General features: G+C 40.7%; 1 protein-coding gene across 8 annotated transcripts in view; it reads left to right on the top strand.

Annotated features, from left to right (window-relative positions):
• The first annotated feature begins 1,319 nt into the window (after positions 1-1,319).
• The window catches only part of Zmynd11 (zinc finger MYND-type containing 11), an 85,626-nt gene continuing 66,552 nt past the window's right edge, over positions 1,320-20,393 (top strand). For 4 of the 8 annotated variants that reach the window (XM_028769804.1, XM_028769811.1, XM_028769812.1 and 1 more), the window contains exon 1: positions 1,611-1,728. The gene's annotated coding sequence lies outside the window, so the exon portion shown is untranslated. Of the gene's footprint in view, positions 1,426-1,609; positions 1,729-20,393 lie in introns of those variants that run through there. The other 4 variants (XM_028769813.1, XM_028769814.1, XM_028769807.1 and 1 more) reach the window with 3 other exon arrangements.

The following is a 20,393-nucleotide window of genomic DNA, read 5'->3' on the forward strand; positions in this document are numbered from 1 at the left end:
AAGAAATAGGAATTCTTATGAATAGGTTATCTAAGAGAGGTATATGTTAAGATAGAAGTTGTTTCTAGTGTGTATAACTGGGTGAGTCATTTTCTTTCCTAAAAGGTATGATATTCTCTCTCTCTCTCTCTCTCTCTCTCTCTCTCTCTCACACACACACACACACACACACACACACACACACAGAAAGTGTCATACTTGAGTAGCTTCTGCAAAACACATAGAACTATAGAAGTAGACATTCCTCTACAGCTGAAATAAGACCCTTAAAAAAAAGAAAAAGGCGGTTCACTTAAAGAAGTGGTTCCCAGTCCTGCAGTCCAATCAGATACGGCATGATTTTCTCCTAGCGTCCTTTAGCCCATCCATCTAGGTTTAACAGCAAAATTTGAAATACACCATTCTTTCATTCCACCGCACAGGTGGGTCCTGGGGATTGAACTCAGACCTTCAGGCTTGGTGGTGAGTGCCTTTATTTGCTGAGCAATCTTGCTGCCCAGTCATGCCATATTTTATTATTTAAACGAATTATAACTATTTCATGATCTTCGAAGTGGAGAAAAACAAAAGCCAAAAGCAAACACTAAAAGACCAAACACTACTCTGAGCTGTTGGTACCAATGGCAGGGCTGTTAACAGTTTGAAAGACCACGTTTGACTGGTGCACTTCAAAAGCCAACTCAATGCTACTCTAAGTAAGTTCTAACTTAGAGATCAGCACTGGTAAACAGATGGATAATTTGTATAAGAACCCTAGCTTTCTAGGAGTCTCCAATGATTTTCAGGTACATCTATCCAATGAGAACAGGGACAGGCAATCTTGGCTAATGGATTTTCCCTTTTAAACTCCTAGCAGGCAAAGGTTGTTAGTACAACGTATGACATCTGCATGTGCTTTTATCTCTACGACTTTTCCCCCAAGACTTTTTAAGCCATATAGCTTAAAGGCTCTCCTCTGATTAGATCTAGAATTGCTCACTAGAAAAGATAACCTACTCCTCACAGCAATTTGTAATGTTCTAAACAGAGTGATAATGGGTGGTCCTTTCTTTCTAAACGTCCCATTTGTGCATATTTGGGACAGGGGAACTTGGGTGTCTTTGCAACTCCTTTTTGAGCACAGGATTGGAAAGCGAGGAATACTATTTTACCCACTCGGGTCAGTCTACGGGCGAGTGCTTGTCCAACACAGAGCCATTAGGAGCCGAGCAAAGTGCGGAGCGGGTCCACACCGCAAGCTGCGACGCAGCCCACCGGGCTTGGCCGGATCCTAACAATGCTACCCTCGTGTCTCGGTGCTCGCCTCCAGCGCGCCTGCACGTACGTAGCTTGCACGTGTGTGTTGATATGGATTTCGTGTGTGGACCCCTTAGAATATGCTGAAACTGATTTCTCAGAGAGGCGCGGAAGACAGGTCGAGGGAAGGTAGGAGCGGGTGCGGCGGACTCCCCCGGCCTCGGGGCGGGGAGGCAGCGCGGGCCGCGCAAGTCCCGCGCTGGCCGCTAGAGCCCCCCGTGCGCGGCTCGGCCCAGGCCCCGCGCTCGCCCGGCCCGGCCCCGCGCGGGGAAACACTCAAGCGCACACAATGAACTCGGAGGAGGCCGCGAGCTTGGCCGGCCGCCGCGCCCGCACCGTGTGAACCGCCTCTTGGTGGGGATGCCAACTTTGCCCCCAGGCGTCCTCTGCAGCCCCGCAGGCCCAGCGCCGCCGTCGGGCTGAGGAGACGCGGTGAGTGAGCGAGCGAGCGAACGAGCGAGCGAGAGCGCGCGACGGGCCAGGCCTCCAGCCGGCGCGCGACGCCCCGGCCGCCTCGCCCGGCTTCGCCCCGGCGCGCGCCGAGGCATTTTCTGTGGTGGAAGCCGCCGCCAACATGGCGCCCCTCGAGCCCCGAGCCCTCCGCGCTGAGCCAGCGGGGGGAGCCGGGGAGGAGGGAGGAGATGGCGGGGAGGAGGAGGCGGCGGCCTGCGTCCCCCCCGCCCCCCGCGCCCGTCGCCGGCTGAGGCCCGAGAGGCGCCGGGCGGCGGGAACGAGGCGGCTCCGGAGGGAGGGCCGGGCGCGGCGGCAGCGGCAGCGGCGGCGGAGCGGAGCATAATGGTGGGGAAAGCTCGGCGGCGGCGGGGTGGCTGGGCGGCGGGGAGGGCGGAGGCATCCGCGGCGGTGGCGCGGCCTGTGCTGTGGCGGCTGCCCCGGCCGCGGGCTCCCGGGCTGGCGGGCGGGCGGCGACTGACGGCGGCCTCAGGGATTGCCCGTGGCCGGTGAGGCCTGAGGGGTGGGCGCGTTTCCTCTGTCCAGCACCTTTTACCTCAGGCTGCCGTGAGGAGCAGGCCCGCGTGAAGGCCGCGGAGAACCGCGCGCGGCCTGCTGGCGCCGGGAAGCCGCGGAGTCTTGTGAGCTCCTCCCGCCGGGTCCCCGCGCCTCCCGCTTGGCCAGGCCCTGGGGCCTTTGCGCGGAACGTGGAGCGGGCGGAGGAGAGCAATGAAAGCGAACGTTCCTGAGACCCGAGACCGGTGTTCGTCGCTCTCCCGGGGGCTGCAGGCGAGCGGGTAGCGAGGCCTCAGCTGCCTCAACAGGTCCTCTTGGCCGTCCTGGGGGATCAGCTGCCTTGTGCCCACGCAGCGCCGGGGAGAGAAGCTGATGGGGACGCTGCCTGTGGGGCTGTGGCCCGAACTTTGCTTGCACTGTCTCCCCTCGTGCCTTTTTCCTGGGCCGAGCCAAGGGGGCTTTTGCTGTGTGTCCGTGGGACTTAGTCGTTGGTGATGTGTTTGTGGTGTTCAGTGTTTGCAGTGTGTCTGTGGTACTGACTGTCTTATGTGATTAGCGTGTAGCACTCTGTCACGGGCAGTATGCATGCACACCCTGTGTCCTCTAATCTGTATAAACGCCGGCCTCTGCCACGGTGCAGCTGAACTGTGCACTGAATCGCTGGAGTGATAAGATGTGTACATAGTATCTATCTAGCATTGTGTGCAGTTGAGTATGCAGAATCTTTGTATAGAGTATCTAGTGTCAAAAAGTGTTACAGAGTATCTGGTGTTAAGATTCCTTGCACGACCAGTGTGACTGGTGTCTTATACTGAGTACACACACAGTACCTGGTTTCCTGTAGAGTTGTATAGTTACTAGTGTCATACAGTGTTTACACAGAACCCATGTTAGTAGGAGGCTTATACTGCACCCAGTGTCTTATGTGGTATGTATCCAATTGCTGGTTTCACTTGCTGTATACATAATGACTGGTGTCATGTGTGTTTTTGAGCTTAGAGGAAGTGGCCAGGTGGCCCAATGAGGGAGAGGTCACCCTAAAGGCAGTGAGCAGTTTAAGGGTTTTTGTGAGACTATCTCACTCAGGCCCTCTCTCTGCTTCACCTGGGAGTTAGGTTTCCTACAGTCAATTGTGTTGTATGCCGGCCAAAACATTAAAAAAAATAATCACTAGGAGACATAGAAAGTAAATGCTTTTTAAAAAGAAAACAAGATATGTAACAAGACACGTAGCTTAATTATTATGGGATACATAATCTCAAATGATTGGGGGATGCCATTGATCTCCAATTAGTGTCTAGAAGTTATTAGAGAGTATCTGGTCGTACTCTAAAAGTTTGAGTGTTTTGTGGTAGGCAAGATGATGTTTGTACTTTTTAAAATCTCTAATGTATTCTACTAGAAGAAGAAATGTGAGTTTATGTACAGGCATATTATTTTCCTGGTCTTTGTTTACATTGTAGTTAGTTCTTTGGTTACATTGTAGTCAGTAGTTTGGCTGACTCAATAAGATGAAGAGGCCAGAGAATCAAAGATCAGAAGACATGAGATGCGACTATGATCACGTCAAAATAAGTTTCTTGTTGAACTCTGATTAAGGGAATTGCTGTACTTCATGCACTATCTTTTTCTGTATAGACTGTTCATGTGAAAACTGTATCTCACCTCTTGTGTTCTCCAAGGTGGACAGTTTGGTTTTTCTTGCAGTTACCATTTACAATAAATGCACACATGAATGCTTTATTTATTTATTTAAAAAATGGATTAAAATGTTAGAACTGCACTCTAATTCTATTTAAATATTCTTCAGATATTGTAAAGTTGGTGGTCTGGGTGGATGTCAATTTGCATGTTTCTGTAAAAGACATAGGTTTATTTCACCCCTTTGTAACCCTGACTCTATTACCCTTTAGGATGGTTCTGATAGCATATAATAGAGACATATCCCGGCATAACTTAATTGCGATGCTAATTGGAGCAAAGATTTTTGATATTTGTAACAGAACTATCACACGCTGTTAGGACAGTGGTTGCTTAAAACCCTAACCAGCTGCTGGAAGATTTTTTATTACCCTCTTTAGCTTTTAGTTGATTGATTTTTTTTAAATAAAAAACCCATCATTAAATCTAAGCAAAGAGAATGTGTCATGAGAAGAAAAGAAAACCAGCAAATGAGCAGCAAACCTTAGCCATTCTTTGCTTGCAAACCTTCAGTTGAACTTAGCATTAATTTTTTCAGGGTGTTTAATTTGGTTATTTTATTTGAGTCATAGCATAATGATTAAGACCACAGACCTAAAGGCTCAGTGACTTGGGTTTGTATCTCCCTTTGGTCATTTAGTAGGTTCTTGGCAAATGACTTAACTTTTGGTGGGTTAGGCAATGAAGAACAAGGAGTTACTGAACCAACCTCACAGTTCTTGTGAGGATTAGGCTGCTCTTGAAGCAGTGCCAAGCTCCCCAGAACTGTGAGGACAGGTTGCACAGCTGAGGTCCTCATTACAGCTCAGTTTCCTCCTTGATTTGGGACTTACAGAGCTGCAACCAAAGCTGAGCTCCCAGGGAGGCTCTCTTGTGTTGTCTGTTACCTCTAGTTATCTAGCATGAAAGAAAGTTGTTATTTTCTGTTCCTGTAGTTAATCAGTTTGTTGATTTTGATACAAGAAAGACTGAGGACTGTCTATAGTTTGTAAAGTTGCCTGCCTTTCCTAGAAGTGGTCATTTTGGTCCAAGTTAAGTACAGAGCCCTGGCTTAAAAAGCCATTAGCCCAGAACATGGCTCAAATGAAATCTGACACCTTAAGTCTTCTTCACTTTGAACTTTTATTTTCTGTGGTGGAGAGTATGTGTGAAACCTTTCTAGATTTATTGCTATTGTGTATTGTTATGCATAATGTGTACCAGTGTGCATACTGTGACATGAGTGTGGAGGTCAGAAGACAGCTTGAAGGATTGAGTTCTCTCTGTCCTGGGGATTGAATTCAGAATCAACAGGCAGGTAGCTTTACAGACTGAGCCATCTTGCTGGCTCAAAACTTTGTAGTGTTAGTTTTTATTTTGCTATATTGTTACTTTGCTTCTCTAAGCTTGCACTTGCTATTGCTGTTTTTTGTTTTTCTCCCTCCTTTTTTGGGTTTTATTTACAATTCATATAAAGACCAGAAGGGACAGAAACATACAGACACACACACACATACACACACCTCCCCGAACCAATTTTAACAATGGTGATTTTTGGGTTTTAATTCATTACTTCCAAACCCCTGGTATTTATTATTCCTGACATATATACATAGCTGAAGCAAAGCATCTGAGAGTTATTTTAACACTTGGCTCTAATTTGGTACTTATGCTCACCTACAATACCTTATCTGTACTTCAAGTTATATGTTTTATATTGCTCAAGTAGATAATCTACAGAGAATAACTATGGCCATCTTTCACCAGCTCATTCTGGAAATGAATTCCATTTCTCACTCATGGTTTTTCTAAGAATTGATAAGAGGTGAAAGGCTGCTAGTTTACATCTGTACATGAGTCTCCTACAGTGACCGGGGGAGCTGCTTGCAGTGCCTGTTTTCTTATTGTCCCAAGAAGTGCAGCTAGGTTGTGCTGTGGTGACTTGGGGTGTTAGGGACCTGTGGATTCCTATGGTTCTCTGTTGAAATGTAACCACAGAAGTTGAGTACCATGACAGTAAAACATTACTGTATCTCTACCACTGTGCGGTGTTCACCTACACTGACTCGCTTAAAATTTGCATACGGTCATCTTAAAAGTATAGAAGTCTTTTAATATGGGAAGTTGAGTGCCTTGTAGCAGGTTCCCCGTCCTACTGTTCATGTGCATGCCTGTGCACTGGAGTACATGTAGGGATCTATGTAACACTGACGGTCAGAGATCCCTGGGATACTGTGTGAGTGACAGGAGTGGAATCTGCAGAAGAGAGAGAATTTAAATATAAATTCCCTGAGAGCAGTCCTTTTGAATAATTGCTAAACATGTTCATGAAATGGGTGACCATTTGAAGTTTTTTTTTCTGCCATTAAAGAATCAGCTTTAATATAATTGTAATATAAATTTAATATAAATATAATATAAATGTGAATTAATCTGACTGCCATTAAAGAATTAGCTTTAATATAAATGTAATATAAATTTAATATAAATATAATATAAATGTGAATTAATCTGACAGCTGTATTTCTTTACCTTATGCTAGTCCCCAACAACCATACAGAGAAACAAAGACTTATTTCAAGCTACACCTCAATAGCTGAGCAGTTAAATGATCTACTTAGCCTCCTATGCTAATCCAGCTCCCTCCCAGCCCCTTCCCATGATACTTGAATATTATTGTTGATCTGGCTCTTCAGGCTGCAGGTGTGTTTTCAGAGTCTCTCGGGATCCCTTCCTTATGGCTCTAAATCCTCCATTTTCCTAGATGATCTGAAACTCTCTCAATTTCTCTCTCTCTCTCTCTCTCTCTCTCTCTCTCTCTCTCTCTCTCTTCCCCCGCCCCCATTTTAAGTTCTAAGAAAAGGAGGGGAGAGAGAGGGAGAAATAGAAATATAAGCCTGCTGTTATTGACTTTTTTCCACTTAGAAAATTCTAGTTAGTTTCTACTGTGGAAATGTTATATAAGAATCAGAATCAAAATTACTAATAAATACAAAGCAATAATCTGTAAGCAAAACATATATTTGGACTTTAAAAATACTTGCATAGTCCGTTGTGTATTCAAGTAGATAAAATTAAACAAATTGTTAGAGGCAGATACTTAACTGGACAATGTGACTATTAATAATAGGTTAGTCAGATGCCTAATCTTTCAGATTTTTATGATATCTTCTATTTAATAATAGGGTTTTGATTTTTAAGTCAGATTCCTTAAAGGAGACTTTAATATCTGGGACATTGTACTCACGGTGAGATGCAGGGTCTGACCTTAGCACCTATTAAATAAGAGGAGTAGAAATCCCTTATGTCCAAGTGCTCAAGTCATTTATTTACTATGTTATTGTAAAGATATGGCTCCTTTGGCTGTGTGGCAAGCTTTGTGACATTTATTCCATGAAGTATTTACTTTATGAGTGGCTACAACATGTCTGGCTTTATGTAAAACTAAAAAAAAAAAAGAAGTAGGTCAGAGTTATTAGACATTTAAAAGATAGGCCAGTAAGCCAGACATGGTGTTATGTACACCTTTAACCCCAGTATACAAGAGGCAGAGGCAGTTGGATCTCTGAGTTTGAGGCTACCCTGATCTACAGAGAGAGTTCCAGGACAGCTAGGGCTACACAGAGAAACCCTGTCTTGAAAACTCAAGAAATTAACAAATGAATAAATGAATGATAAACAAGCATCTGTTTATTTCATAGATACGGGAAGTATCAATTTTTAAACAAGCCACAGGTGAACTAGAAAGGGTGTGTTGCTGACAACTTGCATATTTTTTTTTAAACTAAACAATATTTTAGAAGCAAATTAGTTTTGTTATAAGGCATACTTTAAGTCTATAGTTAATGCATAACATATGATCACATTGAGATGTTGTATTGTATTTTGTATAAATAAAATAATGTATATTTTTGGTATATTAATACATTATTATTTATTGAAACTTTGCTTTGTGTTGGATACTTGCTACATACTGAGGTGACTAAGTTAAGAAGTTAGAGTAACATTTGAGACATTAGAATAACAGTTATCAAGCCAGTGAAATAAAATGTAACAAGAAGTCAGTCCAGAGTGCTACAGTATGGATGAGCTGAGATACATTGTATTTTAGTTGGGATTCTTTGGGAGGTCTTAACATTATAGATGTCTAATTTATTCTAGTTTGTAACCTTGAGATATACTAATCACTTGTAGTTTCTAAATGATACTTTTTTATGACTAGTGAGTGATTCTACTCTGTTGAAAAGCAGAGTTGGAATAAACACCCAGAACATGCTCCCCGGTTATTATCAGAGCAGGTTAAGAAAGGTAGATCTATTGAAGATTGTTAGTGCTTTCCCCAACTACTTTAGTCTTTTGAGTAAATCTAAAATATAGCTTAAAGAATGGAGTATCATTTCCCCTAGTTTTAGCATTTATCATGGGAACATGAAAGATCTATGCAAATTTTAAAATAAATATGTGTTGAGAGTCTGTAGCACAATATGCTCAGTGCAGTGTTTAAAACGTTTTTAAAATCAGGAAGATACTAGCTTCCTGGACTCAGGACCTTGCACAATAAATTGCTTTAAAAGTCTACTTTGTGAGCAGTTTTTAGGGCTTCTTTCCTTGTAAATGTGGCCTATGGCAACATCTTTCTATATTACCATTTTTTTCAAGGTGCTGGTAATTGAGCACTTAATCATACTAGGCATGTATTATACACTCCATGTATCCCTCATAGTAGTGGCTTGAGGGAAGTAGTGCAATTTCATGGTAAAGGAACAGGCTCCTGTTGCTCAGGGTCACAGAGAAGTGATCAAATTGCTTTGAATCCAAACTTTAGGAGCACCAAATGTTCAGTCCATTGTTCTTCTCAGACTCTCTAAGTCCCATGAACCTTCTGGGTTTTTGTACTGATTCACCTGTCTCCCTGGAGGAATTTATAAATCTGTTAAAGAAAGGAAGGAAGGAAGAAAAGAAAAAAGAAAGGTTGTAAGATAATACTGTGAGGCCATGCTCATTGGAAAAAGCAGGAGTTGGAAATAAAAGAATATTAGAAAACTGATAATCAGAACATTCCATAAATAAAGTTCGGGTTAGTTCCAATTTCTTTGTTAATGATAGCTAGTAATCTTAAGAGCAAGCATATATAATTGGTTCATTTTCTTTCTGTTGCCATAGCAGCTTATATTATGGAGACACAACTTGGCTCAAGTTCAGGAGTAGTGAGTGGGGATACTTAAATCTTTATTTTAGTGTTTATACTAGGAGAAACATGCTTGGAAATACTTGGCATGAACTCCAGTGCTAAAGTCTTGCTGTCTTAGGAGGGGCAGCCTTTGTCTTGAATCTTAGCCGTCTCTCAACTGGGTAAGTTAATTTGGATTGAAATCCTAAGTTCTGGTCTGCACACTAAGCCTTCAGATGTCTGCAGGGTATGTTCTGTTGTCCACAGTGAAAGAGTGTGATTCCCAGAGAAACACATGCTGTAAGGAGGGGATGAGCAGCAGTGCAGCATCCAGTGTTACATTCTCCAGGCAGGCAGCAGTGATGCTGCAGTGAGATATTACATATGATTTTCTCATTTAGTAGCTATGCAGAAGTTTTCAGAAAGAAGCAGTCCCTTAATGAAAGCTAATTATGGGGAAGCTTTTTCAACTTGAAAGCTATTGTTTTTTTTTTCTTTTTCAGTTTTATTTTTGTCATTTGATTTATCTGCTTAGTATTTTTCTGTCTTAAAATTGCATCGGAAAAGCACTACTGAGCAAATCCTTAATTTTTAATCGGATTTTTATATGGAGCCACTTCCCAATTAACAAAGTTTATCTATTTTAACTGCTTGGGTATTACAGTTGAAAAAAGAGAGACTAACTTATTTGGGTGGGAGATTTACCACTGGAGATGTATTTTAAACTACAAAGGAAAAAGTCTTAACTTTTTTCTACTGTGTTTTTGTTAGCATTTCTCTTTATGTACAGAAATATCATATTAAATATCTCTACCAAGATACCTGAAATTTTTATTTTAAAATTCTTAAATATTTTACCATTCTGCACACACACATATAGGTGTGTGTGTGTGTGTGTGTGTGTGTGTGTGTGTGTGTGTAGATCTTCTGCACATAAAATCTTAAAACGTCACTGCTGATTCACATTTCAGGTAAGAAACTATCATTTGAATCATTTGAGGTTAAAGATTTTTTAGAATTGTTTAAATAAAATTAGTTTTTCTCATGTTAATTAATTAAAAGCTAATTAGACATCAGTTCAAATCAAAGTTATTCTTTTTTGTTCATTTGTATATTTAAATGCTAGTGAACAATATCCTATGTAAGCCTTGGTTATAGTAAGGCTGTGACCTCTCCAATTTAGGGGATTTTAGATGACAATGCTATAGGACTCACATTAGGAACCAAGAATAGTTTAGCATGCTGGTTCTCAGTTGTGGATGAGCATCTGAACTATTTATTATTACTATTGTTACAAAAATCTTGATTTAGGATCTTTGAAGGATTATGACTATTGTTACAAAAATGTTGATTCAGAACCTTTGAAGGTAGGACTGGCTCTAATTCTGTAAAGCCCCATTTTGGTTTTTAAAGTAATATCTCTCTCTCTCTCTCTCTCTCTCTCTCTCTCTCTCTCTCAGTGTTTGTGTGTGTGTGTATGTACCTTTGCAAAATCCTTTTTTGGGATAGGTTACTGAAAATGATGTATCCTGGGACCTTTAACTCTACTTCTCAGAAATTGCTGAAGAATCAGACCTTACATCTTTATCCTGTATGCATGAGGCCCCAGGTTCTGTCTTTAGCACCGGAATCAATAAATCAAGTATCCAAAGTAACAGAATAACCAAGTAGCCTGAGAAAGAAATGCATCTCTAAAGAAAGCTTGAAGTCTTTCCATGCTTCTCAGGAATATAACTGTATTGCCGCTGTACCAGATTGGGAACATGACTGTTCAAGGGCATTGAAACTCCCTGGTGGTGTCAGATACAGTTACAGCCACTAGTTACTGTGCATATCTAGGGATAAAGGAGGCTCAGAAAATGAGCTCCATGGAGCTTGGATGTTCCCATGATTATAAAGCAGCAGCATTCCTGTTCCACATGAACTTCTCAGGATTCCTCATTGCTCAGATTAAGAGCATGGTTTCCCTAGGGCAGGCATGTCAGCTGTCTTGGGTGTGCCAGCTCTCAGTAGTGTGGGCATCTGAGGAAATGTTCCAACTCTTCTTCTTCTGGCCATCTCCTTTGTCAGCCTTTATGTGTGCGTGAGTGATTCTTGTTTCCTATGTTCATTCTGGGTCCTTTCCAGTAGTTTGTTCTCCCCACACACATGGATTATAAGAGTGGTTCCTTCTTTGAGTGTCTAAAATGTCTGGCTTTCTTTCTTTGCTCTGGAAGAAGTCCCTGAGCTGTCTTACTTTTGCAGCAACCACAGTGGCCTATGTCTGCAGACTTTCCTCCACTACTGTACTGTCACAGTAGTTTGAAGCTTCACAGAAATTCCAGGAACTAGGCATTACCTGGCAATTTGCATAGGCATCTCTGGTCCATCTTGAATATGGTGTTCACACTCTTCCAGCTCCACAAAAAGTTAAATTACATGGCAGACTGGCTTCAGAGGAAGGGTTTAATGCAGGTACCACTGATGAAGCACTTACCACAGTGTCAGCAGCCTGTCCCTCTTCTGGCTGTGTGGTGCAGCCTGTTTGTAGTCCACTGTCTACAATGATGATACACCAAGTTCTGCCTCTTCTTTTAGAGGGTACCAAGGCATATTTTTGTCTGTAAAAATACTTTTAATTCTGGATCAGATACATTAAATATTTATATTTTTGTTGCTGTTAGAATTTTATTTAAATGAAAACATTCTTACAAAAGAGAATATTTTTACAAAGGTTTTTGTTTTGGTTTGTTTTTTACAAAATTTTAACTTGAAATTTTAACAGAAAATTTTAGATGCCAGTACTGTCTGGCTTTGTATTTGTTTCTAAGTCTAAGTCCAGGTACCATTTCCTGGATGACTCTCAGTGCTAGAAGGAGGGAAGGGTGCCTGACTTTTGGCTCACAGACTGGGATTTACTTGGAAGAGCTGGCATTCTGTGAAAAGGAAGGCTCCACTGAAGATTGTCTGCACCAACCTGATTACTGTCACCTCAGTGAAGAGGGACCACAGGCTACTTTGGCCTCTGTACCACTGCTCTGAGGGATGGGAAGCATTGCTAGACAGTAGTCTGAGCTGTCCACAATCATTTTCCTTCCCTTGGAGATGATAATCCTATTAGGACATTTTAGGTTATATATTCATATTCCAATTTTCCCTTTTAAGGTTTTTATAAAAGTTTCTACTTTTCCCTTAAGCATTAGCCAAGGCATTCTGTTTATTCATTCAATAAATACCCTCCCATGTGCAATTATCACTGCTATATTAAATAAAGAGTTCAATGATTGGATTTATAGTTTGTGAGTAGGCTGAAGGTGTTGCTTAGTGGTACAGCACTTGCGTTTAATTTGCAAGGCACTACATTCAATCCCCATTACTTCAAGAAAATAAAAAGTGTATCATGTTGTGTGCATTTGATGTTTTTGTCAAGTTCATTTCCCTCTTTCTGTCATCAGCCCAGTGATTTGATTTCTTTGTTTTACAAAGTTCTTACCTTCATATTATTCTTATTATTTAAGGTTGCTCTCTGTTACTGTCTAAGTTCCTTGACGTAGCTTTTAAACTTTCTTAAACATACCCAAAGTGCTGTTTGTACAGTAGGAGGGTTACATGAATGTGTAGGTTGCCAAAAGAATCAGCTCTTCATCTTTGCAGTGTCTGTTTTGTCTAGGCAAAACTCTGATTCTGTTGCTCTGCCCACAACCTTCTTGGACACACTATGGAGTGAATGACTGAACAAAAGCTGTGGGATCTTGGACACCTGCTCCAAGGTGTGTGCTCACCTGGGCTCTCCAAGTCCCACCTCACTGCTCTGATTGAAATAATTTTTCCACTTCCCAGTGACTTAAACTTTGTATTCTCCTGCCTGCACCATTCTTGTAGCCAACACTAGCTGCCTTTTCAGGCCAGAGATGTGGCCACTGAGAAGTAACATGCTTTTCTGCGTTCTGCAAACCTGCCTCCATCTGTCAGAACCCTCACCTGTGTTCTGTGTAGCATCCCTTCCAGAAACCTCTGCCTGTTCTATGAGCATGCTGTCTCCCTTCCATTTATTCAAAATCATCTTTTAATAAATTAACTTTAATTTAAAAATTATTTGATAGGTAATAAATTATTTAATTGACAACAAAAGTCTTTACTGAGTTCTTTGCCCAGTTTTGGGGCTTCTTTCCCCTCCTTCATACATCTCTGTTGTCTGTAAACATCTGTCTAAAGCATATCTTTATTGTCTCTACTTTTCTCATTATCAGCAGACCCTGCCCCAGCCTCTCCCATTTATAGAGTGGACAGGTGATGAGTTGTGAAGTCCACAGATCACTGCTTTCTTTCAACAGCAGGGTACTCCTGGGCCCATCTCTCCCAGAATCCCTTCTTTCCTTTGTTCCCTTAGTGCCACACTTTCTTTTCACTTCTCTGTGACCTTTTGACTGCTCTTAGACCCCTTCTTCTGCAGCCCAACATTGCAAATGACTGGCATCCATGCTCTGCACTGTGTTCCTGTGACCATCTCCCTTCAGAATCACCTCTCTAGTTATGGGTTCAGGCCACATAACCAGCCACATGCTCTCATCTTGAACAGGCAGAGCTTGTTGACCCAAGTGAGCATTCAGCATTAGGTCTTATTGTCTAATAGTACTGGAAATCCAAGGATGGACTCTTAAGTAATGCATTCAGCAGTTCAGAGGACTGTTCTTCTTTTGTTTCTGCTACTCTCAGCATAGGCTTTATTCTAAGGCTGGTTTCAGGGTGGTAAGGTAGGCCCAGTAGTTTGGAGCATTACATTCAGACCCAGTACTATATAGAGAACAAAATGACCATTTTTAGACATTTTAGAAGTTTAGATTTCAAAGTACCACTAGGATACACCTCTCTCCTAACTGATAGAGCAGTTGCCGAGATTCTCAGCTGAGAGAGAGAGGGAGATTCCCAGGACAGCTGCAGACGAACCATGTGAGGGCAGTAGCTGCTGGCAGATTAATCACTTTACTAAAACCTCTTCAGTGATTTCCCTTCTCCCTTTGGGTCTCAAAACCTTTATAATGACTTAAATTTTTTTCAGTAAACTGGCTCCTTGTGCACAGACAGTCTTACTATGAAGTAATCTCACTGGCTTATACTACGCATCCTGGGTGTTGGGGTCTCTGAATCAGTGTCCTTTCCTCAGGAAAGCCTGCACTGATCCTGAAGTTAGTGCTGAGAACATAATTAGCTCTTAGAGTATCTATATACAAAGCACTCAAAATTATGATTTGGATGAACATAGGTTGATTAACTGCATATTGTATTCTTGAGTAACTAGGAGAGAAGATAAATAGTACAGAGCTATAAACTGCACTTCACCACACCAAGCAAGTGTAAACCAGTGTTGGGTAGGTCAGATAGCATTTGCTAAGTCACTGGGTCACTGTTTTTAAAATGTTAATATCTATAGTTTACTTTTGGAAGAATGAACTGTTAGTAAAACATAATTAAATGTAGTGTTATTTTACTATTTTGAAATCTGTCCCTTAAATTCTGGGCCTGTCTTAGTTTATATTTTGGTAGTGAGCCTAGCCTTTAATGGCTGAGTCATTTCTCTAGGCCCTGTCTCAGTTTATATGGGAATGAATTTTATGTTTTTACTACTTAAATTGTACATGATGCCACTTAGGAGATAAGCAGAGAGACCGGTGATCTAGTGAAACAGTGCATTTCCTTGACAATAGAATATTTATTAATTACTTTGCCCTGTAAAACAAGAATAGTGAAGAAGAATATTTTGAAAATGTACAAAGTGTAGGAAGTTTCCCAGATTTACCTTAGGCTTTCCTGCAGGGGGCTGCATGTGAGCTAGATTAGTACTGTCCTGGCAAAGTTGAGAAATTAGTCAGTCTGGGCTGTGGCCCTCTTAACATAGAATTGTTTTAGAAAACAATATACCTTCATAAGACACAATAATTAAACATATTTAGTTTGCTTGGAAACTGATTCTTTTCCCTTCTCTTCCAAACCTGCACATTCCCCCACACCAAACTTTTAACCTTCCCTAAACAGACATTAGCAGTCAGCCATTGTAGATGAGTTGGAAATGCAAAATGGTCCCAGATCTAGATGGCACTCCTTTCAGAGTGGTGGGGAATACATTTTACCAGAGTGCTTTACAGCCTAACTGCAGACCAGTGGTTATTGGCAGTTAAGTCTTTATTCAGTGTCAGTGTCTGCTGTTGCTATGTCCACTGTTAGCTGAAACTTCAGACTGTGTGCAATAATTGTAAGATCTCAAGTCACAGTTTATATTTCCAAAGATTCTGTACATTTTGAGATAATAAGACAATACCAAAGCTAAAATAAGAAAATGGAAACTTGTGTTCTTCAGCCTGCTCGGGAGCTGACCATCGGAAAGCGTGCTCTGTGACTCTGGGGCAGGAGGCAGGAGCTTTGGTGTCCCACCCCTCACCTGCATGTGTATGCTGTTTGGTCTAGAAAATACTTCTATCATGTCCTAGTACTTTATCCTCTTGCTTACTCATATTTTCTGTAGTAAAATGAAATACTGTCAACCTCATTACGGTGTATCTGTTATATAGAATGATAATTGAGAGTATAAATTATGGTAATTTTCATGTAGTTAAAGTTAATAAAAAGAATATGTACTTGTAATTTTGTTAATTAAATAATTTATTACTTATCAAATAATTTTAAAATTAAAGTTAATTTATTAAAAGATGATTTTGAATAAAAGGTCAGTAAAAGCCTGGAAAAATAACTCACACAGAGATTTCTTTAGTCAGTGAAAGATGTTTGCATCTAGAGGCTGACTCCCTCCTCCCTGAGTCTCCCTCCAGTGCATTTATCATGGTACTAATATGTATCCCAGTGAGTCACAATCTGAAGCATACAATTGTTTCTGCCTTCTGTAGCTTTGAAATTTAATGTGATACAATCAGCAAATTATTAAAGATCCTTTTTGAAAAACTGAGAAATGAAACACTCTGCTAATTTGATATAGACTGGAATAGTTGTGACATAATACATGAATGTCCAGTTAAGTAGACTTGAAGAAAATGACAGCATGTTCTACCTCTTATATTTTAAAGTTCCTGGGTAGCAAGGGTTATTTCATCTCCATTAACTGTTAGGAATCTTGTTGAAATTATAAGGTCTAAATGATTCCTGATTTAGAGATGGTGACTTCCCAGAGCTGGCATGGCTGGCTAGAAATTTTTCAGAAAGTGTTTATTTCCTTCATCCACCTCTTTAATGTGATTTCAGAATGCTGATACTGCTAAACTAGTTTTTCAGCATATTAGTTTATGGCCCTGCAACTGATCTCCACTGTGGTTTTATTCTGTAAAGTCACCACACACTTACCTGGGTGTAGGCCTGGAATGCTGCTCCACTTCCAAGAATCAAGTGGGCTCAGAAAACTCTCATTTTAAGAGCCAATATGAAAATCAGTGCTTTGGCTGAATACTCTTGTTTGGGACAGTTCTGTATATTAAAAACTGAATTAACAATATGCATTTGGAAGTCAGTGTGGACAGTCCTTGTATACCATGTAGCCCTGGATGTCCTGGCACTCACCATGTGGACTAGACTAGCCACCAACTCACAAATACCCACCTGCCTCGGTCTCCCACATTTGAGGATTAAAGGTGAAGTGCCACCACCACTTGGCTGAATTGTTTAATTCTTACTTTTTTCTTTCTTTCTTTCTTTCTTTCTTTCTTTCTTTCTTTCTTTCTTTCTTTTTTCTTTTTTTATTGGATATTTTATTTATTTACATTTCAGATGTTATCCCCATTCCCGATGTTCCCCCTCCCATAAACCCCCTATCTCATCCCTCTTCCTCCTTTTTGCTTTTATACCATTTTAATTACATGCAAGTATTAAGGTCAGTTCTAGGTTGAGGAACTAGCAATAGAATAGATGCAAATACTCAAGGAACAAGCAAAACAATAAACACAAATAGTCAAAGAACAAGCAAGGCAATAAACAAAGTCCCATGATCACTCCTGTGATCAATATTTCTTATATTTTTTTGGTTGTGAGCCTAGCCTTTAATGGCTGAGCCATCTTTCCAACCTGTGATCACTCTTTCTTTCTTCCTTCCTTCCTTTCTTCCTTCCTTTCTTTCTTTCTTTCTTTCTTTCTTTCTTTCTTTCTTTCTTTCTTTTTTTCTTTCTTTCTTCTTTTATTAGTAACTTTTTAAAAAAAATGTTAATCAAAGGCTTTATAAGTTTGGTAATGCTCAATAACAAGATGCCCATACAATCAGAAGTGTAACCCAATACCCAACCTGGATATACCAACTATCTTTGACTGGCAGAGACATGGGAACATCCACCTCCATGTTCCTTCCCCCCCCCCCCCCCCGTCTCCTAGCTCCTCATCTCCTTCTCCTCTTCTCCTTACTTCTCTTCTTCTCCTTACTCCTCCCACCTTAGCTCCTCCTACATATCACCCTTCCTGTTAAAATAATAAAAAAAATTTTTCTCTCAAAATACAATTAGAGCATAACTATACCAATTTGTATCAGTATGGTACAAGATAGACCTAATACCCAGTCCATCATTTTGTTGACTAAACAATCTCTGTCATCTCTCCTAACTAAAAGACTTAGTTCTGAATCTGGCTTTTTTCTTGGCTTTAGAATGAATGTCAGCTGAAAACCATCCTCTCAAACCTTTTCTCTCAAAATAAATAGCCAGGATTGGCTATGAGACTATAAGTCTTCAACCCCATCAGAAATCCAGAATGACTGAATTAACTGAAATTATGGGAAGCACAAAGCATAGTTTCTAAAACTTAGCCAATTTATACAGACCACTGAACACCTGGACAGTCCCTATACTACAAAACGTTGGAGCATCCGATCTTCAGCCTTCTAGCCCAGGATCATCTGACAGACCTAGTGATGCAGAATTATTAAGGGCTGATTACTCTGTCTTGGCAGATATAATCAGTCGACTATTCCACAAGTGTGTCCTTTTCTGGACAGTAATTTGTCTGTAGATGAAAAGAGGCAATTCTTGCCTAGTGGCTGTCTCACCACAACTGGAGTGACTCCAAAGATGCTTAATGTTTTCTTAGAATCCAAGACAGGAAGCTGTCAGGAGCAGACAGGTCTCTAATCAAAATGAACCTTAATACAGAAATATTTGTAACATCACTTCTGTGGACTTCTGACGTTTTGAAACCCAACTATTCATGTAAGACAATCTGGACTGCTGTCTGTTAACTCCTCTCAGCTATTTCTAAATAAAATATAGGAAACACCCTAACAATAAATTCAGAGTCATGAATTTGCTATATGCCCTCAACTCACAGGCTAACTATCTTGGATCAGTTAAAAGAGTTAAAGAAGGACTGGGCCTAAGCCTTGTATTCCTAAATGTGTTATATAGGCACAATGCCTATGAGAGTAACAATATTAATCTCACTCTTATATCAATAAGAAATTTGTACCAATGAAGACCTTACATTTGAAATCAAAGTAAATTTTGTACCATTTAAGAAATTATATTTCTACCAATAGGTTATGGCTATGCAATGAATCCTAGCTATTCCTCCCTGTTCCAACAAAACCACTATTTTTTCCTAGAAAGACAGCCCAATATTAACCTCCTCAGTCCCCAAGCAGGCAGTAGGGGTGCTGACTCTTCATTAACTTCTTGAGGCTGGTTATGGGCGTTGAGCTATTAGAAGAGGGGCGGGGAGGGGGAAGTGTAAATTGATAAGCCTCTGACATCTGTGTCTTCTCTGCATTCAGCTGAGATTCCAGGACATCAGAGGTTCGAGCAGGTCTGCTCAGCTTGCTTGATGAGTAGATACACTAAGGCTGTGTATTCTGCAGTATACAAAACAATATTCTCAAAACAAATTTTAGTATCAAGATAATTTTTTGTTTGAATTCTGGAATCTAGTCTTCTGGCAGCCTGCCTCTGTCATGTCTAATTCATATAATTCTGGGAGTTTCTATGAGGGTGTGCTCCCATCATCCTCCCATTCCCGCCTCCCTGCTCTCGAATTCTCCAACACTAGGGAATCCAAACCTTCAGACACCAAGGCCCTCTACTTCCACTGATGCCTGACAAGGCCACCCTCAACTACCTATACAGGGGGAGCCATGAGTCCCTTCCTTTGTGTTCTCGGGCTGGAGGTTTTAGAATGGCTACTCCAGCTTGTTTCTTTGAACCATTTGCTTGAAAAATTGCTTTCCAGCCTTTTACTCTAAGGTAGTGTCTGTCTTTGTCACTGAGGTGGGTTTCCTGTATGGAGTAAAATGCTGGGTCCTGTTTACATATCCAGTCCATTAGCCTAAGTCTTTTTATTGGGGGAATTGAGTCCATTGATGTTAAGAGATATTAAGGAACAGTGATTGTTGCTTCCTGTTATTTTTGTTATTAGAGGTGGAATTATCTTTGTGTGGCTATCTTTTTTTGGATTTGTTGGAAGAGGATTACTTTCTTGCCCTTTCTAGGGTATAATATCCCCCTTGCATAGGAGATTTCTTGCCATTATCCTTTGTAATGCTGGGTTTGTGGAAAGATATTGTATAAATTTGGATTTGTCATGGAATATCTTGGTTTGTCCATCTATAGTAATTGAGAGTTTTTCTGGGTATAGTAGCCTGGACTGGCATTTGTGTTCTCTTAGGGTTTGTATGACATCTGTCCAGGTTCTTCTTGCTTTTATAGTATCTGTTGAGAAGTCTGGTGTAATTCTGATAGGTCTGCTTTTATATGTTACTTGGCTTTTTTCCCTTACTGCTTTTAATATTCTTTCTTTGTTTTGTGCATTTGGTGTTTTGATTATTATGTGACGGGGGTATTTCTTTTCTGATCTAGTCTATTTCGTGTTCTGTAGGCTTCTTGTATGTTTATGGGCTTCTCATTCTTTAGGTTAGGGAAGTGTTCTATAATTTTGTTGAAGATATTTTACTGGCCTTTTAAGTTGGGAATCTTCACTCTCATCTATACCTATTATCCTTAGGTTTGGTCTTCTCATTGTGTCCTAGATTTCCTGGATGTTTTGTGTTAAGAACTTTTTGCATTTTGCATTTTTTTGACAGCTGTGTCAATATTTTCTATGGTATCTTCTGCACCTGAGATTATCTCTTCTATCTCTTGTATTCTGTTGGTGATGCTTGCATCTATGACTCCTGATTTTTTTCCTAGGTTTTCTATCTCCAGGGTAATCTCCCTTTGTGATTTCTTTATTGTTTCTACTTCCATGGGAGAACTAGGTTCTAATGATGCCACGTACCCTGGGTTGCTGATGCTTCTGTTCTTGTGCTTGCCTTTCTCCATCTGGATCTCCT

This window comes from Grammomys surdaster, unplaced genomic scaffold (assembly GCF_004785775.1).
Source record: "Grammomys surdaster isolate TR1022 unplaced genomic scaffold, NIH_TR_1.0 194, whole genome shotgun sequence".
Taxonomy (NCBI): Eukaryota; Metazoa; Chordata; class Mammalia; order Rodentia; family Muridae; genus Grammomys; species Grammomys surdaster.